Below are 26,043 nucleotides of genomic sequence, written 5' to 3'. Positions count from 1 at the left end.
TCAGCTGTCAAGGGTGGAATTGCAGAGGAATGTAACTTAATCTCTTAAAAGTTGGCAGCGGGTTAGGCTAGTTACGTGATACCGGAGAGGCTGCATTTAACAATCTCCCCCATCCAGTTATATATCTTGTGTATGCTTTTTTTTTTTCTCACCCACGCTTAACAATTACCATCCCTCTGATTGACAGTTGTACTTTTAGGCCCCGAGAAGGGAATGTGCAGGAGGTTTAGGTGGTGAGGACGTTTCTCAGGAGGGAGTGGAGAGCACCTACCTACCATCCGTGTCTTTTTTTAAAGGTTGTGTTGTGTGGCTTATGTACACCGGTTTAGGGGTCCCAAGAGTGGGAACATTAGTATTTGAAGGGAAAATCTTAGCAGGATGTGTTTGTGGTGTATGAATTATTAAAGCTCAATTCCTGCAATCTTGAAAGTGCAAAGATATAGGAATCTTAAGTCTTGGGACAAGCTCTTCCTGATAATGGCATAAATCCACTTTTATAATGTAAACCTTTTGGAAGAGGGTTACATCAAAAAGGCGGGGGGCAGAGTCTGAGAGAGAGGGAGAGAGAAATAGAATTGTTTTTTCTGTGGAGGATATCCAGAAAGACCTTCTGGGGTCTTGTGTAAGTAGTTATACTTGGTGAACAGAAACCATCCCTATAAACTCTATTGATTTCTGTAATTCTTCTTTTATGGCCGCATACAACTTTTATTTTTTCAGGGTACAAAATCGTTCTTTTGAGATGACATTGATGCTTTTGAGATTTGATTAATAATTTTTTATGATTTGGGCTTACTTGAAGTCTGCCTTTATAAGTGTATAATGACTACATTGATGGAATTTTGTGAATGCAAAGAGTTAGCACCATATAGTTTGACACGATCGAAGTGTCGGAAAGTTTAAATACAGAAAGCATGTAATTTCTTTTGGATATGATTATTTGACTTCATACAGTCATTTCATACAAGACTGTACTTGTCCCAGTGTTTGAAAATGTAACATTCATAACATTCATTGAAATAATTGCCAAGGTCCCAACACTTACAGCTTATTGATTGTTTAAAAGCCTGACATCATTTAGCTTTGGGTAATACTACTCCTTTCATTCTGTTATGGTATTTTGTCATATAAGGAGAAAAACGATTTTTAAAACACATTCATATTCCAGTAGTTTCTTTCAAATCTATTATATTTTCCTTTCAAAACTCAAAATTCTCATAAAGCAGATTATATAGCTGGTAATTTCCCTTTTAGAGCATTTTTATTATTGGAAATATTATATAGATATTTTCAGATTTATTTCACCAAAGCCCTGTAGTTTAGTAGTAAAACAGTCTGTATTTACCCGTAAGTCTTAAAAGCTTTTTTTATTGAAGGATATTATATACCTTGATCTTGTATGCTTCCTAGGAAAGTTTTTGTTATTTTAAACTAAATTCTCTCAATAACAAAGCCCTTCCAGTTCTCCAGATTTTCAGGTTTTTGTTTGTTTGGTGTTTTTGGTCAGTTCACAGTATATAAAAAAGAACACCTGTATTGTTTAGATGTATAGTAGTTAAAGAAGTCACCTAGCTTCTCAGCCTCAGCTTCCTCACCTTTCAGAGTTATTTTGAAAATTAGGGGGAAAAAATGTATGCAAAGGCCCACGTTCAGTGCCTGCAAAATAATGCCTAGTATAGTTACCATTTCAATCTTATATTGGCCCTTAAGAAAATACATCGTTAAACTTTAGCACTTCAGTTTTAGATTCTCCTAATTTCTGCATTTTTCTGTGAATGTAGTATCTAAAGTGTTATGTTCAGAATCTCATTTGTGCAGCATGTAGTGTAATGAGTTCTTTGTAGTTTTTTACCTTTTACCATTAGGGCCCTTTATAGGCAGTGAAAAAGGTTTATTAGGTTAAATAAGCATAGAACTCCTCTTGAAGATAAGTTTGTTTAGAATTGAGTGAATGGATTAAAGAGATGTGTCGTGTGAAGGAGTACAAATCTGGCTATAGATAAACCACTGTTGAAGGAGGGCAGGGGAGGGCTGATAGTATAGGTTGGCTAGATTCCCAGAAGTTTTTCTTCACTTTTTAGATTGACGCTTACTCCTTAAAACCTTTTCTAATCCTTGTAGCTCTAGGTGAAATCATAATACTTAGAATTCTGTAACATTTAATCTTAGCTCTTGATTGACTGTCATGTAGTCTGCTTGGGTCACTGAATGCTTAAATATCTACCATGGATCTAACTTTGTGCTAGGAACCATGGAAGAACAAAAGAAGTAAAAGAAAAGCACTCCAGAAACTTGTTGGGGGAAAGGACTATAGTGTCTTCTACGTGAATTCCTTTCTTTGCCCAGCATTGTGACTTTTTAAAGTGTTTTGCCTAGAAATCCAACTGAAGGGGAATAGTTAAATAACCATGGTGCGTCTTGCTATATTCAGCCATTCTAGGGCCAGGACTCATGAGTTCTCCATTTATCAAATATTTATTGGGGAGAAGAGTTTCTTAGGTGTGGGCCACCTGGCTGTGGCACTGCGGGATGATGCCGTGATTAGCAAAACAGATACTGACTCTGTCATACTCTAGGCATACGTTAACCAAATGGTTGCACAAATAACCTAGTTACAAACTTTTTTTTTTTCCAGTGCTATGAAAGGGAAGGGTTAGAATGCTGGTGAGGATATAATAGGACCTAATTTTAATTGGGGTTGGGGAGGCCTTTTTTTTTTTTTTAACTGTAATTAGGTATTACCAAATAAAGTAATAACTCTTAACTTAGAGTGCAAAATGAAAGCACCTTATTATTTTAAAGGTGCAAAAGCAAGAAAATACAGCATAAACTTACCCATTTTTAAACAGTCATCTGTGTGATGGGTATACAAAGTATGACATTGAAGCTGAAACATGAAGGCTAAGTTGATGATAGGGCAGAACAATATTCCAGGCCAAAGGAACAAAATCTGTGAAGACAGTGAGGTGAGAGAGTGGTATGTCCAAAGAACTATGAGGAGGCCAGTATAAGATTTTATTACAAAGGTAGTGCGACGTTATTGAGTTTTGTGTGAGGTAGCAACGTGGTCTTTTTGTTTTGACACCTTTTGATTGCTGGATGGAGAAGGGTGCGAACGGAAGCAGCTTTTACTGTGGTCTCCTTACAGATAGTAAGGATTGGGGGCAGAATGAGTGGGATGTAGGTGGATTGGATGTGGGAGTGAACGAGAAGCTGATTCCCAGCTTTTGGATTTGAACAGCTGAATAGATGGTTGGTACTTTGCCTAAGATGGGGAAGGCTGGAGAAGGAATATAGATCGGGGAGGAAAGAAAGAATGCTTTTGAGTAGCCTGCAAGATATCTTAGTCCAAGAGTCATTTTGAGGGAGAAGGAGCAGAATATATTTTATATGTATATGAAATATATGTGTGTATGTGTATATACATACATATTTACATACATATGTACGTGTATATATATTTATGTATTTAAAGTCGTGCATGAAATTACTTGGGGAGAGTGGGTAAATAAGAGAACAGAAACAGTGTCTGGGATTGGGCCTGGGGAATGTCTAAAGGTCTACTAGAGATTGTGGCAACACTAGCAAAGGAAATTAAGAAGGAGCTGTTAGGCTGGTGAGAAATAGCCAGGAGAGCAGTGTCAGGGAAGCTGAGAGAAAAGTGTTTTAAAGAAGGCACAAAGTCTTCAGAGATATGCCAGTAATTAATTTTTTTTAAGTATTTCGAAGAATAAAACCGAAGTAGTGATTCCTGCCCCTACAAGAAGAAAGTAAAAAGTGGGGGGTAAACAGATAAGTATTTGATAGACAACTTCAACATGTATGATGGAAAGCATGATTATCAAATGTGGAAAAGTATGTGGTGGAGAATACATAATAGCTCCTACTGGATTTGAAGCAGTTTTAAAGTAGTTTGAAAAGAGTGCATTACCATTGCAGTTTTGTCCGTAGGCCAAGGCTTGGAGCCTTTTGCTGGTGGTATGTCAAATCTTTGTATGTGGCCTCTCTGTTTTAGCCTCTCTCATTAATAAAAAGGGGAAAGGTCAAGGGAACAGCTATATCAAGTGTCTTATGTTTCACTGAACTTGTTGGTTTTTTCATTTAATTCATAAGAAATAAGTCTTATACACATTTTACTCATGATAAAATGGGGTCATAAAAAGTGAAGAAATTGCTTAATGCCACTCTCACAGAAAGTGGTACAGCTGGCATTCACACCCAGGTTTTTTTTATTAATGCCAGGACATAGTAGCTCCTCTTTCTTGTTATTTCTTCTTTCTCCCTATCCCCTGGACCTGCTCTGACATGGCAGGGATGTTGAGGGGGACATGTTGGGGGTTGCCAACATCACTCTTCTATCTTGACCTCCTGAGAGTAGGATGGTTACATAACTGAGAGAAAAAAGGAGGAATTCTTGTGATAATGTAATTACTGACTAATATGACTGTCTCTCTCACTAGGATCTGAGCTGGTGTCTCATTCTTCTCCAGACAGAGAATAGGTAGTTAATAAAGATTCGTTTATCGAATGTATCAGGGTGGGCAGTTCCTCCCACTTAACAGGGACTTAAAACACTAAACAAGTGTAGCTGCTGCTCTAAATGGGCTGTGCTGAGTCCTGGACAAGAAATTCCACACACTACTAATCATGTCAGTACAGAGCTTGAGTCTTTGAAGGTCGCCCTGGGGGAACCAGAATGGGTCACATCCCTGAGGATAAGGAATAGAGTAGGTCCAGGAATGAGTAAAGGTGGGACCTTGATCAGAAATAGTTGTGCAGGGCACAAACTTGCACTGTTTCATAATTTTGCCAGGGGCCCCACCCTCTAAACCCATGCCACTAGAGCTGAAGTCTGGTTTACCTGTAAGACTGTACACATTCTCCAAGTATATACCAACTAACTGCCTGGGTAGAAGGAAAGATAAATTTGGGGATTTAAAATCTGGCAAAAAATCTGTACACTGCTGTCGTAATCAGTGTCTTCTCTATGTGTGTTTGGGTTCATAGTCACATTCCAATCTTGTTAGACCAGAATTTGAAGGACCAAAAGAGCGTTTCTAGGTTCTTATGTATTTAGTGTGTTTGTTTTCACTAATTTTTAATTACACGTTTCATACGTGTTTGTAAAGTCTGTAGCACTAGTCAAATTGGCTCCATGCTGAAGTGAAATGAAAATGAATTTAGTTATTCAACATCTTGATTGAACATCAATAATAGCCCTGTTCTGAGTGATGGGGTTACAGCAGTGAGCACAACAGAATTGTGGAGCTTTCATTCTAGCAGTAGGAGAGAGTAAACAGGTCAGATGTAACTGCCGTGAAGAAACCGAAAGGTGGATAGATGCTGATAGCTGGGGTGGTGTTATTCTGGGGGAGTTAGAGAAGCCCCCTCTGGTACATGAGCAGACACTAGACGGGAGTGAAAGATCAGCCTGTGAAAACACCTGAGGGGAAGAACACTAGGCAGAGGACTGCACACACCAAGACCTTGAGATGGCAGTGTGCCTGGGGTATGCTTGGCATGACTGAGAAACAAGAGGGCCAGACTTGAGACTGGAGTGGCTAGCAGGAGAGTCATAGGGGAGGAGGTTAGAGCAATAGTGAAAAGCAAACAGTGTAGAACTTGGTAGATTGTGATGAAGACTTGGGGTTTTACCCTGAGTGAGGTAGGGAGTCATGGAGAGCTTTGAGCACAGACTTGACATGACCTGACTTACTTTTTTAAAACATCACTCTCATGTTGTGTGGAGAGTATCCTGTAAGGGGGTAAGAGTGGAAGCTGGGAAACAAGTTAGAAGCCTACTGCAGTGTTTTAGTTAAGATGATGATGACTTTTATGAAGGTGATAGTGTTTGATACAATGACAGCTCTTTAGATGCTGGATATGTTTAAAAGGTGGAATTGTTGGGATTTGGTGACTGTTTGTGTGTGGGGTTTTCCCCTGTTGAGAATGGAGTCGATATTTATGAAGAGGTGGGAGACTGGGAAGAGCAAGTTTTGGAGGTGGACTCGAGTTGGGTTTCATTTCTACAAATTAGTTCTGCATTGGGGCAAACACTTATAAAATTGCAGCTACTGGTTTGTGAAATAATAGAACCTAAGAAAATGGGTTTTAATTTGTAGTATACAAATGTGCTTTTATGCTGCAAATTTCAGGTAAAACCATGAGAACCGGTAGTTTTTCAAATAGAGTATAAAAGGGTGGGGAACTAGTCGGTTGACTCCACAAAGTGAGAGAGTGAGGAATGGACGAGGAAAACTACTTAAATACTGAAGTTAAAAATATATCAATGGTTTCCCATTAAATATGAAATTTATCATCTGCCGTTGGATTTATGATTGTTCCATTTTTCACTAGAACCTGTAGTAGTGCTTTCTTAAAGCTATTATGAAAAACTTGGAGCCCATTGAGGACTTAGGGATTTCTGATTAGAAGAAGGGGGAAGTCTGAAAGGCAAACATATCTTAGTGGAATCTTGTCTCTCTGCAGAAGCTGATTGTGGCTGGTGTAGTCATAGTACCCTTGGGCTCAGAAATTTCTCTGCCTTAAATTTTCACTATGCTGTTCCTGAACACTGACAAATTAGCTATTCATCTAGAGTAAGAATACTAGAAACCTCTGGATGGTTCTTTGTTGGGTTGGTATGAATTGGTTCCTTCAATGATGTAGCTTCTAACAGAGTTTAGCGTGCGAGTCACTTTGGAGCTTTTTTGTGGGTAGGTGGCTTGGTAGAGCAGGCTTTATTATACTCCAGGGGAGGAAGACTTAAAGGACCTATGAGGACCCTGATCATCTGCTGTAGCATGACTTTTACCCCATCGTTTCACCTAAATAGTTCTTTTTTAAAAAAATTAATTTATTTAATTTATTTATTTTTGGCTACATTGGGTCTTCATTGCTGTGCGCGGGCTTTCTCTAGTTGCAGAGAGAGGGGGCTACTCTTCTTTGTGGTGCGCGGGCTTCTCATCGCGGTGGCTTCTCTTGTTGTGGAGCACGGGCTCTAGAACGCAGGCTCAGTACTTGTGGCACATGGGCTCAGTAGTTGTGGCTCGCGGGCTCCAGAGCGCAGGCTCAGTAGTTGTGGCGCATGGGCTTAGTTGCTCCATGGCATGTGGGATCTTCCCGGACCAGGGCTTGAACCCGTGTCCCCTGAACTGGCAGGCGGATTCTTAACCACTGCACCACCAGGGAAGCCCCTCACCTAAATAGTTCTTATTAAAGTCACCAGTGACCTTCTCCATCCTTATCACCAATTCTAGCAAAGGTTTTTTCTCAGCAGCATTCAGCCTTCCAGCAGCATTTGATATTCTTTTGAAGTCTTCTTGATACTTCCTTGGCTTCTGTAACACCACTCTTTCCTTTAGTTTTCCTTCTTTCTCTCTGGCTCTTTCAGCCCAGTGTCTTCTGCATTTTCCTTCGTCTCTAAACTGGCCATCCTCTAGGCTTGATTCTGGCTTTCCTTCTTCCTCTGCCGTCTTCTCTCTCTGTATATCCCCTGTCTATATCACCTGTAGGCTAATTGCTCCCCAAATTTTGTCTCCTACTAATATCCCCTTTGTGAGTTCTGGGCATCCAGCGCCTGCTGGACGTTTTAGCTTCCTGTCTAAAAGACACCCCACACTCACAAACTTATTATTTTTCTTCCTCTACCTCTGAAAACAAAACCACCCAGGCCCTCTTCCAGTGTGCCCTGTGTCTCTGTGAATGGTACCACCATTCATCATATTGCACAAGTGAGAAAACTGAGTCATCCTTGACACTTTTTCTCCCCTCTCTACATCCAGTTCATCACCGAGTTCTTTGTATCACCTTTATTTCCTAAATATTATTTTCATCCTCACTGCTACCATCCTAGAGCAGTCTGCAGCATATCTTTCTCCAGTAGCCTTCTATAGTTTCCCCTATTCACTATGCCCTCCTGTTACTATTGTGCCTGGAGTGATCTTTCTAAAACAAAATTAATCATGTTATTCCTTGGCTTAAAGCTAGCCCTGCATTGTCTAGCTCTGGCCTGCCTCTTCTTTAGTGTTTCAGTTTCTCAGTGGCACAGTACTTCCTCTGGCCATAGTGCCTTTGTATGTAATACTATCCATGAATTCTTCCTCCCTTCTCCCCCATACCACACTGATAACTTTTCAGTCTTAATATTTCACTTCAATCTTTATTTCCTGAGAGAGGAAGCCTTTATCCTCCAGTCTAGGACAAACCTCTTTTCTCTTCGAGCCCTTATTTCAGTTAGTTGGGAGTATGTTTGTTAAGATGGTTATTTGAGTAAACTTGAGTTGACTTCAAGCTCCATGAGAAGCAGACTATGTCTGTGACTTTATCATGTCCCTACTACATAGCAGACCCTCAATCAATACCCGTTGAATAATAGAACTATTCTTTATAAATTATTGTAGTACACAAGAATCTTAAGCTCTTTTATGTACCTCATATTGTCATCTAGAATCTCTAAAGGACATTTGACAGGCAGATGGCCCCAGTTTGCACATTTGGAATTTAAGACACAAAAGAACTAAGTAACCTGTCCAAAATCATAAGACCCTTAACTGGTAGAGCCACGGTTGGAACTTGCAACAACCATTTTGACTCCCAGTTGATGTTAATTCCAATGTCCTACAGTTTAATACTACATGAGTTCTTGCTATTTTGGTTTTTTTTTTTTGTAATTCCCATGGCAGTTGTGTTTTAGTTCATTGAAGATAAAGTAGAAAAGATTTGGACCCCTCAGTTTCACTGTATGGATAGATCTTTTCCCAATAGAAAAATATTTTTTAAAAAATTTAAGTATAAGAAAGTTTCTTATAAATGGAATCATAGTAAGTTTCTTTTTTAAATTTCTTCTGCTTTTCTTATCTGTATCTCTCAAAAGTGTGATGTAAATGTTTAAATGTTCTAGTGTTGCACTTTTCAGTACTATAACCACTAGACACATTTGGCTGTTAAACTAAATTTTTTTATTTTTTTAATATTTATTTATTTATTTTTGGCTGCGTTGGGTCTTAGTTGCAGCACGCAGGATCTTTCATTGCAGCATGCAGACTTCTCTCTAGTTGTGGTGCGTGGGCTCCAGAGCACCGGCTCAGTAGTTGCGGTGCATGGGCTCCAGAGTGTGTGGGCTCTGTAGTTGTGGTGCGTGGGTTCCAGAGCGCATGGGCTCTGTAGTTGAGTCATGTGGGCTCTCTAGTTGTGGTGCGTGGGCTTAGTTGCCCTGCGACATGTGGGATCTTAGTTCCCTGATCAGGAATTGAACCTGTGTTCCCTGCATTGGAAGGTGGATTCTTAACCACTGGACCGCTAGGGACGTCCCTAAACTAAGTATAAATTAAAGTTAAAAATGCATTTACTTGAGCCAAATTTTAAGTGCTCGATACCCACACGTTGGCTAGTGGCTACCATACTGGACAGTGAAGATACAGAACATTTCCCTCATCACAGGGAAATCAGTTAGCCAGTGCTGTCAGGGGAAGTGATATTTAAAGGAACTTTTCCCTTCCCTCATTCCTCCTTTCTTGGATTTCTGCCTGCCTTTTCTTACATGTTAAATAGTCACCACTAGTTTAAAATTATTAAACAGTCAAATTTTCTCTAATTTTGCATGAGATCCTTCCTTAAATAAAGTTGTCTAAACATATTAGGCCCTCAATTAAATGTTTGTTGAATCAGTGAAATTTATCTCTTTCTGAGAATGGAGATCTGGGTCTTTAATATTTCAAAGGCTGTGAAGAATTTCTTAATATTGTATAAAGTGTTAAGTTTCCAAAGCACTCTTAACTCATGTATCTGTATTTGATCTTCAAATCTATCTTTGGAGGAGATGGGTTTTCAGGTCTTAGAGTAGCAATCATATTTTGCAAGGTTGTGGTTTGCCTAAGCACTTAACTAATACTTGGTAAGGCTGCATCTCTTTGAAACTAGCTCTCTGTTTCCCTTTTCTTTTGGACTAGTGATTCCCAAATTTCTAAAAGAATAACCTGGAGAAAAATTACAGATTCCTCTCTCTCAAAGAATATACATGCCATTTTAAAAAAGCTTTCCTGGTGATTCCCAGAGAGCCAGGTTTGAGAACCAATGTCCTAGACAGACATTGGTTATCATTATGACAGTAGTACATAGTTGTGGGGTTTTTTGTTGCTTTGTTTGTTTGTTTTGATATGCTGATTGTCAGTTTTGAAACATCCTACTGTAGGAACCTATCAAAGATCTGGATTTAACCCTTAGATAACTGTTTAATGAATTGTATAATGTTACCAATTATTCAACATCTGTCATGTTTCAGGAGCAGTCTGTAGTCTGTGCACAGTCATCTTCCAAACCAGTTAGTTTACAGATAGACAAACTCAGAGGCTAATAGCAACTTGCCTAAGTCTCACAGCCAGTGAGTGCTAGATGCTGGATTTAAACATAGACAAGTTAATGAAAGCTCACATGTGAGGTGCTAGGACAAATCCTGTAGGGAAGTCAGACACACAAGTACTAACTGGTAAGTCTGAATCCTGATGAGTTCACATGGAATAGTTGGAGTGAGATATTACCTCTCTTTTATAGAACCTAATGGTCTCAGACATAAATAATCAGGCTTTACTATTTTAGAAGTTAAGCTTTATGATACATTATTCTTAGTACTGGCTTACCTGTAAGTTTCCAGAAATAATAGATTTGGCTTATAGCACTTGAAAAATTATTGTCTCACCTATTTCAGTCCCAATTATTTGGCAGATTTGCTGATTAGAAACAAAGCTGATTCAGAGGTGGATTCAAAGATGACCAGCATGTTATACAGATAGAAAATAAGAAAATCATAAAAAGCAGAAAAGTAGCAGTCTAGAATAGCTCTTGAGTAGACGCAGAGCCAGGACCTGAGTTTTGGTTGTCACAGTATCTCCATCTAGCATAATGCTGGCACAAAGTAACCATGGTGTTTTAAATCTCAATACAAAAAGAGTCAGCCAACTACACATTTTTGGAAAATTTCAGTCTCATGTCATCCTAGAGTATCGCATTTTAAGAGGCTAATATTAGTCCTTTTCAGAACCAACACTTTAAAAATTTACTCCAAGGGTTTCTTTGTACTTTGTTTATTTAAAATGTTTATTACCGTATCATTATGAAGAGAAAATAATATAGGAGGTTTGAAAATCAGAGAAAGTTAAAGACCTCAAATCCTTAACACTTTTGCATTTTTATACGTGTAAAAATTATGATTTTATATCCTACTCTTTCCACCTAGCATTAAATAACTAATCATAAGTAATCAGTTTCCTATGTCACCCATAGTAATCTTCTATTTAAGTGAATGTTTTTATGATAGTCTCATACATGTACCGTATGATATGTGTACCATAACTTGCATTTTCTCTGCAGACTCTTTAGTTCATTTACATTTATTGGGATTTGGCTGTTATTAGGCATGGTATTTTGCTATTTGTTGGTTTTCATACCCGTTTTTGTTCCTCTAATCCTCTTTTCCTGCCATCTTCTATGCTAATCAGATATTTTTTAATATCCATTTTACTTCCATTTACGTTCTTGTTATATATCTCTTTGCATTACTATTTCAGTGGTTGTTCCACTTACAGAGAATATTGAATTTTTTCAGCTAAAATATAGGAACCTTAAAACAGAATACTTTTCTTAGTACTTTGGTAGTCATGTAAATTACAGACCCAGCAATACAGTGTTGTACTTTTTGTTTTCAACAAAAGTCCTATGACTTTTAAAAAAAAAAGGAAAGAAGGCTTATATGGTGTTTTATTTCCTTTTTTTTTTTTTTTCCATTTCTTCTTGTAGACCTGTGTTGCCATCTGATACTATTTCCCTTCCTTGTGTAGTTGTTGTAAGGGAGGTCAACTGGCAACAAAATTCTTTGTTTTTATTATCTGAAGATGTCTTTACTTTTGAAGGATAGTTTTGCTGGATGTCAGTTTCCTGGTTGCCAGGGTTTTCTTCTTTCAGTGGTTTGAGTATGCACTTCCAGTGTCTTCTGCCCACCATTGTTTCTGATAAGACAGCCATTAATCATACCATTGCTCATCTGTATGTGATACATTGGTTTTCTGTGGTTGCTTTCAAGATATATTCTTTACCTTTGGCTTTCAGGAATTTGTACATAGGGGTTTTTCTCTTTGTGTGGATCCTTTTTGGGTTTAAATTTCTTGTATCTGTAAGTTAATGGGTTTCACTGCTTCCTCCAGCCATTTCCACTCTGCTGTTGAATCCATCTAATGAATTTTTTATTTCAATTATTTTGATCTTCAGATTAAGAATATCTAATTTTTAAAATATAACTTCCATTTCTCTGTTGAGATTCCCTCTCTGTTACTCACTGATACCGTATTTACCTTTAATTTTTTAGTATGTTCATTATAGCTATTTTGAAGTCTTTGTCTCTCATATCTAACATCTGGGCCCACTTGGAGTTAATGTCTAATGACTTTTTTTCTTGATTATGGGTTATATTTTCCTGTTCAGTAATATTTTGGGGTAAAGACTAGACTTGTATGTAGATAACACATTGTAGCAACTTTGGGTTGTTGTTTTTTTCAGTATTCTCCTAAGGATTATTGCTTTTTGTTCTAACAGGTACTTAAGTTGCCTAGATTCAAACTGCACACTGAGTCCTCTATCCCCACTATGCAGTACCTGATATCTCTGTTGTGTCCTGTGTTTTCAGCTGCTGCTTTTTTAGCCTGTCTCTTTGGGGGTGTGTGTGTGTGTGTATGTGTGTATGTGTGTGGTGCAGATCCTCCCCTGTACCTGTGTGATTTAGTGGTCACCTGAGATTTGGGGCTTACCCTCGCTTTCATTCTGTTTTTTTTCCTAGAGATTCCCACTTAATTTCTAGCTCCTCTTTTGGCTCTTGGGCTCTCTTTTCTAATATTTCAAGCTAGGAAGGCTTCACTTAAAGCCATCCAAGTTACACACACTTGGGGAAGTGCTCTCAGTTGAAAAAGAAAGCAAACTCCGTGCAGCTGTATCTACCTAAGAGTATTTCCTTTCTGGTCTTTGCTTTTTTTCAATCTGTCCTAGTTTTTTTTCCATACATAGATAGTTTAGCTGTCAGTCAGGGGTTTAAATCTTTGCGTTTCCGCTTAATGCTTGTGTAACCTTCAGAAAAAGAACTTGTCACCTCAGAATCTCAGTTTCCTTCTATAGAAAATGGGAAAGATGATAATTCATAGTGAGAAATAGCACATATTCATGCGAGAAATACATGAACTACCAAGTGCATACCACGTGCTAAATGTAGTTTTTGTTATCGCGTGGTTCTCCATGTATATTGCTTTTCTAATACTTTACCCATTTAGGATATTGCTAAGTCATATATTTAAATCTTTGACAACTTTTGGTTCTCCTTATTTTAAAAATAAAGCAATTTGAAATGTAAATGACACAGTTATACCTTCCAGTATCACTTAATAATATAAATTTTCTGGTAACTTGAATTAAAATGTTTTTAAGCTATTTGTTGACATTAGCAAGTTGTGTGGGATTTGAAATAATGTATGAATTATGCTATGCATAATTCATTTTGTTGTAACTCAGTCTTGAACACGATGGGCTAAGTAGAGGACTGAATTCTTTGACTGCAATCAGCAGTTCTGACTTGGTTCATTGTAAAGTCACATGGTCACAGCATCCACTTTTATCTGTGGCACTTGAGTTTTGAGCTTTGCATTAATGCCACTGGATATTAATAGACCATTGTTAACCAGAGCAGATTGGATTCCTGTAAAACAATACTTTGTTTTGAGAGCGTAGTCTGTATGGGGAGCATTACACTGAATACACCAATCACCGACAGCACGGATAGGAAATGTTGGTAGCTTTGGGGTGATATAATTGGCTAGTACTTAAAGAAAAAATGGTTAGAATAAGCCCAGCCACTTTGGCATCTAAATTTGCATATGTATGTGTCAATATTTAGTTACTGATTTGGCTTTGTTTCATAATATTATTTTAACACTTTAGCTTACTTTGGTATTAAGATGCTATTAAACTATATGAGAAATTTTTATCTAAAGTATCTTGATGGATACTTTAGTTCAGAAATTTGTTTTTAGGATTTAAATACCATTTTTTGGTGAACTTTAACTTTTTTGAAGTGTAATTTTGGGTTTTTTAAAAAATCAATAATAAGCTGCTTGTAAAGAAAGCAGTGAATTCTTTTATACTAACTGTGCCCTGAAATGAAGATTCCCCACTCCTCTGGGTGTCAGTAACAGTGATTTAATTTGCTTAAATAAAGCTAGGCCCACAAGTTATGCTTCTGTTCTCCTACTGTGCAATCTAATATTAACCCTAGCTAGTGTTGCTATGATGTGCTTATCAGTTGCCACCAAAGCAAACAGCACAGGGAGGAAGCTTTCATTTATTAAACACATTTTTAGCACTAGAGAAGTTACAGAGGATTTCTAGTAGTGTGATCATTGGTCCTCAAAGCCAGGTTCTTCACACTATATCCTGTTGACTTGTTGATGGTGTAGGTAATAAATCTTTTACCACCATTCAGAATGGTGATGCCACATTTCTATATATAGGTCAGTGTTTTTGTTTATTCTTCCAGAGGTAATCTTAAACTCCCAGTATTACAGGAAGCAGTGTAGTAGAGTCTAGATTAATAATGTTTTGCAGTACTTATTTTTGTGTATTTGTTCAACATCCAGTTATTTAAACTCACCCCATGGGCAGTTGAAATAATCACTTAGTTGTTGTTTATAATAATAGCCAAAATTTATCAACCACTTACCCTGTTAATGTCAGACAATGTACCAAGCAGTTAATACATTTTGTTTTTTAATCTTTTAAAAGTCTTTTTATTTTATTTTTTTAGACATTTTCCCCATTATTTTATTTATTTATTTTTAAATTTTTATTTTATTTTTGGCTGTGTTGGGTCTTTGTTACTGTGTGGGCTTTCTCTAGTTGCAGCGAGCGGGGGCTACTCTTGGTTGCGGTGCGCAGGCTTCTCATTGCAATGGCCTCTCTTGTTGTGGAGCTCAGGCTCTAGGCACATGGGCTTCAGTAGTTGTGGCTCGTGGGCTCCAGAGCACAGGCTCAGTAGTTGTGGCTCACGGGCTTAGTTGCTCCACGGCATGTGGGATCGTCCCGGACCAGGGCTCAAACCCGTGTCCCCTGCAGTGGCAGGCATATTCTTAACCACTGCACCACCAGGGAAGCCCTAAAGGTCTTTTTAGAATTGTGGTATATAGCAGAGAAAAAAAATGTAAAGACTAAATGCATAAGTTAATCAAGTGATCACCACCCAGATCAAGGAATAGAACACTGCTGGTACTCCAGAAACCCTCTGTGCACCCCATTCTGATCTCCCTGTGCGAAAAGTAGCCACTGTCCTGACTTAATGGTGATCATTTGTTTGGGTCTGGGTCTTGGTATTTTGTTTGTTTGTTTGTTTTTGTCACCTTTATGTATTCTGGAAGACCATCAGTCTAGTTTTGCCTGCTTTAAAACTTTATATAGAATCATACAGTGCTTTTTTATCTGTCATCTTTTGCTCATTGTTATGTTTGTGTGTATTTTTAATTCATTCATTTGTATTGCTAATTATCTTCCATTATATGAAATGCTACAATTCTGTAGTTGTGGATGTTTGAGACTGTTTCTGGTCCTTGGCAATTTTTAGCAATGCTGATATGAACATTTTAATATAAGTGTCCTACTTCATTTAAGTGTGGTTTATCTATAGGGATATATCTAAGAGTAGAATTGCTGGGTTAAAAGGTATGCATTTTTTTCAGCTTAAGAAGATAATGCCCAAACTTCTTTTCCAAAGTTGTGTACCAATTTATATTCCCACCAGCAGTGTATGAGAGTTTTTGTGTTCTATACAATCATGATATTTTCTCACTTTATCTTCTCAAACACTATGGGATAGGTAATATTATCTCCATTTTACAGATGTGGAAACTGAGAGCCAGAGGTGTTAAACAACTTGCCAGAGTTCACATAACTAGTGATAGCAGAGCTAGATTTTGAACTTGGATCTGACTCAGGAGCAGACACTTAAAATTTTACTTGTTACTATTTCAGGACATTATTTGGAGAACAGGGATTGCCCATAAAGATTCAATATTCATTCACTATGTCTGATTAAAAATGACAGGGAGAGGTCTGCACTCTTGTGGACCTTCCACTTTAATACATATTGAAGGAGTGGAGGTAGGTACATAGATTACAAGAGCTGAATAAACTAAAAAAAATAATTACTGGGTGTGATATATGCTATGAAGAAGAAAAAAGGGGCACTGCTGAGAAGAAACTATATGTTGGGTGGTCTGGGAAGGAGGCTACACTTGAGCTAAGACCTAAAGTTTGAGAAGGAGCCAGCCATATTCAAAGTGTGTTAAAGACAGGGAATAGCAGGCAAAAAGTCCCCCAGGAGAAAATAATTTAAAATCAACATTTCAGCAATAAAGCAGTATTATATCAAATTAAATATTTGATATAACTCTTTCAGAAATTTTATAACTTAAAGGATAGAATTTTGAAGGTGTATAAAAAACTTCAAGGAAAATTAATAGAAATAATAAAGTGGTGTATGACTGGAAAAATACAGAGACTTTACTTCTAAAACAGACTAATATTTACTTTTTCTTTAATCATGTCAAATCTTACTATGTGTGGTAATAAAACATTGATGACAAATCTCAAGAATTCTGTGTGGATAATTTTCTTTTTCAAGCCTTCCTGAAAGGGCATGGATGTGTAAGTGGACCCAGGGGTGAAGAGGTTGCAATGGTAAAGCATGTACGGGAAGAAGGAACCTAGTATGACCCAGAGCATTTGATCAGAAGGAGTTGCTAGCTTGCGCTGCTAATGTCGGTTTTTAATTGGAAAAAGAAAATTCTAGGTAACATAGAAACTGAACGATTTATTGGTCTGTTTTAACTAGCCTGTCTACCACCATAGCCTCCAAATAAGCTCCTAAAGTTAAATAACTCGTATAACTCTATTTAGGACACAATTTCATATTAAACATTTTACGTGCCTTCCAGGTGGGTTATATCTGTACACTAGCAATTTTTTCTCCTCCGTAGGAGGTCTGATCCCGCTGTATGTAACAGTCCTGTAGGGCAAAGAGTTTCACGCACATTGTAGACCCTGGGGGAATTTCTACAAAGAGCAAAGAGATTTTAAAAAATACCCTCCGGTGTCATACACAGCGCAGAACTTCTGCTGCCTTTTTTATGAGGACTGTGTCAGAAACCCTTAGCTTCTGTAGATTTGGAAGCAGAGGAAGGAGGGAAGGATGAAGCAAGGTAAAGAGTGAAAATAGCTGAGGAATTGGGAAGTTTGAGCAGAACAGTTTCTTAAGTTGGGCAATTTGTCTAATGTCTCCTTGCCCAAAATAGGTAACTTAAAATAATTCACCTTGGCTCCCCGTAATATGTGGAATTCTACCATTTAGAAGATTCTCTGCATTGCCACATTAATAGCTACATGGTTTGGGGTAGGTTAACCTGTCAAAAGACTGTTCCCACATTTGTTAAGTGGAGATTAGATCTATCTTTCAAAGATGTGCCAGTTCAGGGAAATAGGGTGTGAAAGCATTTAGGGAAGTGTCTGGAACACAGTAGGCTTTCAGTAAATGTTGGCTGTAATTAAAGGAAGCCAGAGAGATTATGAGGGTCTCCTATACTACGAATTCTTATTTTACCCCATGAGTAATGGATAGCCAAACCTAGATTATGTACAACTGTATTTTGTATGAAATTTTTGTTTCTTGACAGTAGAAAAACTACTATTTTGATGTATCTTGCAATATTACTTAGCACAAAAAATCTGGTGCATATCACAATAAACTTGAATTGGGTTGGATTCTATGCCAGGGTTCACCTTACCCCAAATATGCAAAACCAAATTATTGCCTAACCTATAAATCAATTCTTATCCAGAATCAAACTCTTTAAAAGTCATGGAGAAAAAAATCTTCCTTTTCCCTATTATATTTTCCAAGTGTGTTTGTAGTTATAGGAAATAGTAAGAGAATTGCTCAGAAAAAGATGGAAGAGGCAGATTGTTACACTGCTAAATAGTCTTTTCCATCTTGTTTTTCATTTAGTACAAATATTAATTGGGGAGAATTTAAAACTTCTGGAATAGATTATTGTTTCAGTTCTATTTATGTGTGATCACCCTTCATGTTGAACTTGTGACCTTTTTGGTAGTTGTAATTAACAAATTTTTAGCATTTAGATGATATGGTCTGCCAGAATAATATGAAATTGGATAACTTGAATGAGGGTAGACAGTTCTGTATATTTAAAAATTTCTGTTTTCTACCATAGCTACTACCCTGTACATAGCATCTTCTAAATAAGTAGTTGTTAAATGCATGCAAAATTTTATAAGCTATATATCTGCGCCCCCAGCATTGTTTTCCAGTTCAGGAAGTTTTTTTTTTTTTTTTCTGTTGCTTAAGATTATTTGGTAAGGTTGATTTAATGTGTAAAAAGTAACATCAGTTGTGATTGGGATCCAAATTTTATTTCATAGATCAAAACGCTAGGATGCAGTGTAGTTCCCTAGTCTTCATTTGGCAGGGTAAGATGATTGTTTGACACATATTTTGTGGCAGCCAGAAAATGATTAGCCAGTACATGTAATTTTGTCATATTGAAAAAATAAAGCCATCTCATATTATATCCAATCTTTATTCCTTTGCAGCTTTCTTCAACTTCAATAATTTTAGCTTTGTTTTTTTATGTAAATGAATACCTTACCTTACACAATCCTCACATTAACTATGTAAGTTAATGTATTAGTTTAATAACCACTTTCTAGTTGCAGAGATAATGCTAATGGAAAATTTTGTTTCCCTATGGACTTCCCTGGTGGTGCAATGGTTAAGAATCTGCCTGCCAATGCAGGGGACACAGGTTCAAGCCCTGGTCCGGGAAGATCCCACATGCCACGGAGCAGCTGAGCCCGTGCGCCACAACTACTGCGCTCTAGAGCCCGCGAGCCACAACTACTGAGCCCGCGTGCCTAGAGCCCGTGCTCTGCAACAAGAGAAGTCACCACAATGAGAAGCCAGTGCACCACAACGAAGAGTAGCCCCCACCCGCCACAACTAGAGAAAGCTCGCACTCAGCAACAAAGACTCAACACAGCCAAAAAGAAAAAAAAAAGAAAAACAAAATTTTGTTTCTCTAAATAAATGAACCTTAACACAGAAGCATGGATTCATAATGGATCCATAAAACATGATCAAGATTTAATGCGAGATATATTTCAGAGATGCAGTGTGGGGACAAAAGGAGGACCCTTAGTTGCAAGAGGAGTTAAGGGATGCTCACTGGCATGGGTTTTGGTCCTCCGTATTAACATGGAGGACCTTTTTATAACATTCATAAAAAATAAATATATTTGGGTTTGAACTTCCCAGCAGGTGCCGCAGGAACACCATTGACTGGGCACTGAGAGAATGTACACCCTCAGGGAAAATGCTGCCTTTGCTCTGATAGGGTCAACTGAGTGTGTAATCTTGTTCTTGTTGAGAAGTGGCTGGGCATTGAAAAGCCAGGCCGTCTAGGAATAATTTTCCTACTAAGCCTTTTGAAATGTGTAACTGTGAGTCACAATTTTACATTTCTAACATGGCACTGAAAGTTAAATTGCTGTATTATAATCAAGCTGTATCAGTTGGCTTGATAGTCAAGCCCGAGAAACCTCAGCTGCTTTATGTGGCTGTAACACATTGATCTTTATTTACAGTCTTGAGACTCCAAGGAAATCGTACAGGTGGGCAGGGATTATTATCTCCATTTTACAGATTAGGAAACTGTCGCAGAGAGGCTGTGACTTAAAAAGAGGCATCAACCGTTTTTTTTTGACTGGATTAAACAATTAATAGAGCCTTCTTGGTCTAGTAGAAAATGCCCTGGGTAGATAGAAAACCTACCTGTCATCTCTAGCCTCTATTATAAAAATACCAACTCTGGGAGGGCTGAAAGGTCCCTAGCGTGGTTCTTGATAAAACTGATTAATAAATATTTGTTTAATGAATGAGTGGAAGGATGTGGTTGTGGTTTTTGCTCAGAAACTGCTTTTTGCAACTGTAGAATCTTCAGGTAACAGAAAAATATCAGAAGTTATTTTAAGGGACGGGAATATTTCCCTCTTCAAAAAGTGTCCACATTTGAGCATCTTTAAGTCTACCTGGAAACAATCTTGTAGCAGCCATAGACCTAAAGAGATAGTTTGGTACAGCTTTGCTCAGTTGTTCTTTGAAACACCAGTAAAACAAAATAAAAACCCAAACATTTTCCCCTCCTCCCAATTTTTAAAAAAATTATGTAGGTTACTGTCTTTTGCCTACTATGGCCTGAAATTGCTGAGCTAAGATACTTTTGCCAAGTCTTTACCAGTTTAACTGTAAAAAAGAGAATAAATTTGTATAAAAATGAATATATTTGGTAATAGGCTTTGCCAGAAATGTGTTTTATTATATTCTAACTGTATTCAAAAGTTGCACTGTCTAGACAGTCTTGATTTTTCTTTATACAATGATAAGCACCTTTATTCAACATTGGAAAAAACATGATCATAAATCATTCTGAGCACTGCACAATCATCTTTCATGGGTATTAACATCCTTGTCCAGTGATGTCACAAAGACCATCTACACTACCTTGTATACTTGAGATGAAAGTCTTGTGGACTTAGTAACTGCGATGTCTGAAGAAAGAAGATAACTGACATTTTAGTGTAATGTGTACCTAAAGCATTTATCAATGAAAAGTGTGTTGGTGTGCCCATGATGAGGACGTACACAGAAAACAATACTGCACTCTCGGTTACAGAGCCAGTGAAAGCAGTGTTAAGGTTTCTAATTGTAATTTTTTAAAAGCTTGGATAAGTATTTTTTCCTAAAGCTTTACTGTTGTTCATCACTTTAAAAAATCTGTCTTCATCCTAGGTTGTCTCTAAAATACTGAAGAAAATTCTGGTGTTAGGGAAGAAACAACAGCTTGATTTTTTAAGAATTTTTTTTACTGAGAAGTCATCAATAAGCCTAGCCTTTGTGTTTCAGTTGTATTTTTTTTAGGTCAAGCGGAGTATGAGTTATGACCTTTGATATGTAAAGGGTAATTTAAATCAGTGAATTCAAAACAAGTTAATTTTTGGATATTGGAAACTGAAAAACTAAAATTTTAAGATGTGTATTGCAGAATAAATCTAAAATCAATTTACATTATAAAGGATTTTAATTATTAAGAACTTTACTTTTTTGATGGAAAAAATTTTTTAAATTTTATTTAACAACTTTTTATATTGGAGCATAGTTGATTAACAATGTTGTGTTAGTTTCAGGCATATAGCACAGTGATCCAGTTACACATGTATCTATTCTTTTCAAATTCGTTTCCCATTTATGTTACTACAGAATATTGAACAGTGTTCCTTGTGCTATACAGTAGGTCCTTGTTGGTTATCTGTTTTAAATATAGCAGGGTGTACAAGTCACTCCCACACTTCCAATCCATCCCTCCCCCCTCCCCTTCCCCCGCCCCCACTGGTAACCATAAGTTCATTCTCTAAATCTGTGAGTCTAGAACATACTATCTTTCCTATCAGATACCTTCTTTGATATTTAAGTGTCCACTGAAACCTTTAAGAATTAAAAACTAATCCAAAAAATAGAAACTGTTTCCCTCTCCTTTTCATTTAGAGGAAAGTTGTTTGTAGTACACTGACAATTTCTTTTTTCTTATTTGGTAAGAATTGGAGTAGTAAAAGTAATGAACTATAAAAGTGGCAACATCAGTATTTTACACACAGGGCTGATATTGAGAGGGGAGGTCTGATCTGGAAAAGTATGGGAGCCGTCACTTATTACTTACCACATACAGATGGTGTTTAAAGCTACAGGTCTGGTGAGATGACCATAGGAGAAACAGAGTGAAAAAAAGAGATGGGTCTAAGACCAAGCATTGAAAGGACTCTTACCATTTAACTGCTGGGTGGAAGAGGCTAAGAGAGTGTGGTATTTCAAAAAAAGTTTGAAGAAGGAGTTGTCAACAGTATCATGAGCTGTTTCAAAAGTCCTTTGAGACAGGGACTAAAAACTGTACATTAGATTTATTAGATTTGGTAGCAGAGAAGTCCTTGGATGTCTTAAAACTATTCCAGTGTTGTGGCATGGTGAAGCCAGGTTGGTGTGCATTGATGAATGTGGGGTAGTATTTCAGCACGTTTGGCTGGACATTTGGAGGTGAGGTGTGTGGTGTGCAGCAAAAAGATAACTACGGTTAGAGGACAAAGAATGATCAAGTTAAGGTAGAAATTTGAATATACAAGGGAGAGTATCCACAGTGCAGAAATTCTCCTTTTCTCTACTCCCTGCAAAGAAATAAATGACCATGGAAACCAGAGTTCCCTTTCATTCTTATATTTTCTGTATTCTCAGAAAAATGCTCAGCTACTCAGGTTTTCTTTCCCAAAGTTTCTCTTTTCATTCTTTTTCCATAGCTTCACCCACTAGCTCTTTACCCCTGGCCCCTCTCCTAATTTCCAGTCATGAATTTTTTAACAGCCTGGTGGAACTCTTTAATCATGGCTCCTCAAATTCAGTATGTCCAACTGAATTAATCATTTTCTTTTTAGACTGATATAATTTATTAGTATCTCTATTTGTTTCATTAAGAAATCCTTCCAGTTACTGAGGGTCTTCCTCTCTGTGTTTTCCGTTGTTTCCTCTGTCTCTTCCTCTCTTCCCCACTCTTGTTCTCATGCCCAGTCTTTTTTTTTTTTTTTTTTTAATTTATTTTTGGCTGCGTTGGGTCTTTGTTGCTGTTGCGTCGAGCGGGGGCTACTCTTCGTTGCGGTGCTCGGGCGGTGGCTTCTCTTGTTGCAAATCATGGGCTCTACGCGCGTGGGCTTCAATAGTTGTGGCTTGCGAGCCTTTAGAGCGCAGGCTAAGTAGTTGTGGCGCACGGGCTTAGTTGCTACGTGGCATGTGGGATCTTCCCGTACCAGGGCTCGAACGTGTGTCCCCTGCATGGCAAGCGGATTCTTAACTACTGCGCCACCAGCGAAGTCCCTCAGGGGCAGTCTTAATCCTTGCTTTGTAGACTCAGATTCACAGTGCTACTTTTTGAAAGATTATTTCCCCCAATAAATTTAAATTAGTTTGTTCCACCTCATTTAATATGGTGTTATCCAAAAAATCATGTTGTTGTTTTTGACATTGTATTCATTATGTGAAAAACAGTAACAAACACAAACCCTTCATTTCTCTGAAAATGGTAGGTAGATTGAAGATTTTATTTATGTACTTTTCTATCAGTATAATTTATAGTTCATAATTGTATATGTGAAATTTTCCTGGTAATAAGATTTGTGTACAATATTTTGTGTTTGTGTGTGTAGATAAAACGCCATACTCAACAATTTCCTTATTTCTCTGAAACTAATGTATTTATAGAAACAAAATGTATTCTACCTTGGTTTCCTGTTATTTCAGGAAATAAATATAAACCCAATTTTATTTAACTTAAATCTATTGATTGAAATATAAAAAATAACATACTCAATTGATTTTAATTTTTGAATTGTATTTTAAAGATTAATAACACTTTTTAAAATAGAGCTATTGGAACATGATGAGGAAGTTAAACTTAAATTTTATTTGGATTCATCTTTGTTTTAAAATATGTTATACATGCAGAAAAATCTTACTGTGTTTTTTGAATATAATTGTTCATAGTATAGTGGAAACTGGTATAATTATTGCTAGATCTTCAACTTTCAGGTGGAATTCTAATAAATACAGCAAAAGTATTAAGACGCCTGCCTGCTTCTGAATTATTAAAAAGACATGCACATCAGAATTTAGCCTTGGAGAAAGTAGCCTATTAAGTACACACATCTTTAGTTTTCTTTTAATAGAGATGTGAATAGAAATATCTCTCTGTGTATAATTATAGGCATTGTATTTTCTTGTGTATTATTATAGGCATTATATTTTCTTGTAATACTTGCAGGTTATATAATATTTTATGTTATTTTATAACTGAAGAGCACCAAATATCCTAGAGTGAAATCTAAGGAACTTCTGTCTACTTTAAAGTTGATTGAGTTAATAGGCAAACATTTTTGTTCTGGCTTTATTTGAATAATTGAACAGTTGAGCCATCAATTCTCTTTTTTTTCTTTTTTGGGGGCAGCGTTTGGGGAATTCATCAGTGATGTCCTACTGTATAGAACATAAACAACAGTGGACGTAAAGCCAAAGTGGGTTGCTGAGCTACACAGGCCCCTGATTACATTTTTTCCTGGTTGTACATATTTCTAACACGTTTAACTATTACTGGTTTCCATCTTTATACCAAATTCTAAGCACGAAAGAGGGATAAAAAATAGACACATGGACTAAAATGAGTGACAGTTTGCAGACTGATACAAAAGAAGAGGTGGGAAAGACGACCAGCAATAGTCATTGCAAAAAGTATTTCATGGCCCAGCAATTATTCTAGGTATATACCCAGGATAAGTGAAAAACACATGTCTACACAAAAACTTGTGCACAGATATTCACAGCAGCATTATTCATAATAGCTAAAATGTAGAATAGGCCCAAATGTTCATCAGCAGATGAACAGATTTTAAAATGGGGTATATCCATAAAACAGAATATTATTTGGCAATAAAAAAGAGTGATATGTACTATAACATGGATGAACCTTGAAAACGTTATGCTAAGGAAAAGAAGCCACACAAAAAGGCCACATGTTGTATGATTGCATTATTCCATTTATATGAAATATCAGAAGAGCAAATCCATAGAGATAGAAAGTCAGTAAGTAATTGCCAGGAGCTTCAGAAAAGGGGAAATGGAGAGTGACTGCTCACGGGTGTGGAACTTCTTTTGGGATGATGGAAATGTTCTAAAATTGACTGTGGTGATAATTGTACAACTTTGTGAATATACTAAAAATCATTGAAATATGCACTTTAAATGGGTGAGTATGTGAATAAGAGCTCAGTAAGGCTGTTTTAAAAAGTATAGAAGATTGGAGCGATTACAGAATTTTTATGAAGTGTCTTATATGCCATGAGCCTGGGGCATCCTTTTTAAAGTACAATAATCATTTGATACAGTAGACAGTAGTTATGAAACTGTGCTGTAAGGGAAATTATTATGATTTATTTCTCTTAGGATCTGTTTTTAAAAGTTTGTGAGCTATCAGAATTAGTCAACATTAAAGTTCATTTTTAAGTTCTTAGTAATCTTAAAATTAGTTACTTTCCATGTATTTCATGTAGTTGAAGTTATAGCTATGTCTTTTAGTGTAAACTTGGAGATTAGTTTTTAAATTTTGATTATTTAAAAAAGCCTAGGTAAAATAATTTCAAAAAATATACTTAAAGAAATTACTGCATGTAACTTATACTGTTTCTTCTATTACTTAAAAATCTAAGAATTTGCAGTAGGTACATTATAAAAATATGGAATATAAGAGCTGATCTAGGTTGATAGCACTTTGAAAAGCCATATAGCAATAATGCATTAAGGGAATTAAATGAGTCTACTTGGCTAACAGAAGTCAAAGAAAAAAAGGAAGTTTGGATTATTGCATAGTTTTTTCTCTGTTGTAACACAGAACTTGCTGCAGCTCATTTCTATGAAAAAAATTATATTCAGAATTCAGTAGAGGGTATAACCACTGAAAATGATTTCTTAAAAAAGTATTGTAGGAAATCTAGATCACAGTGTTCAGGGTTAAATGATAATTAATTTAGTTGGCTCTTTTTCATTTAAAGAATGAATGTTTGAAATATAGCTGTACTTTGTTCCCTGCTGTTGAGATATGGGTAGAGGAAGAACTATGGGGCTAGTGTTAGGGACAGGATTCTAGATCTAGAACATTTTCTATTTCCCAACACCCTTCCACCCTTCGTGATCTGTTTAAGGCATTGCCACTGGTTTGGAAGTTTGTCATGTGCCTTGGGTGTGTTGAGAGCCATGGAGAGAAGGAGAGAGAGAATGTAAAGAAGAAAAGCTAAGAATGATAG

General features: G+C 37.0%; 1 protein-coding gene across 1 annotated transcript in view; it reads left to right on the top strand.

Annotated features, from left to right (window-relative positions):
* SLC12A2 (solute carrier family 12 member 2) overlaps positions 1–26,043 on the top strand; it is a 110,157-nt gene that overhangs the window by 987 nt on the left and 83,127 nt on the right. The gene's annotated exons all lie outside the window — the stretch shown is intronic.

Source organism: Mesoplodon mirus, assembly GCF_964341445.2.
Source record: "Mesoplodon mirus genome assembly, chromosome: 5".
NCBI lineage: Eukaryota > Metazoa > Chordata > Mammalia > Artiodactyla > Ziphiidae > Mesoplodon > Mesoplodon mirus.
This window is presented reverse-complemented; position numbering and strand designations above follow the sequence as displayed.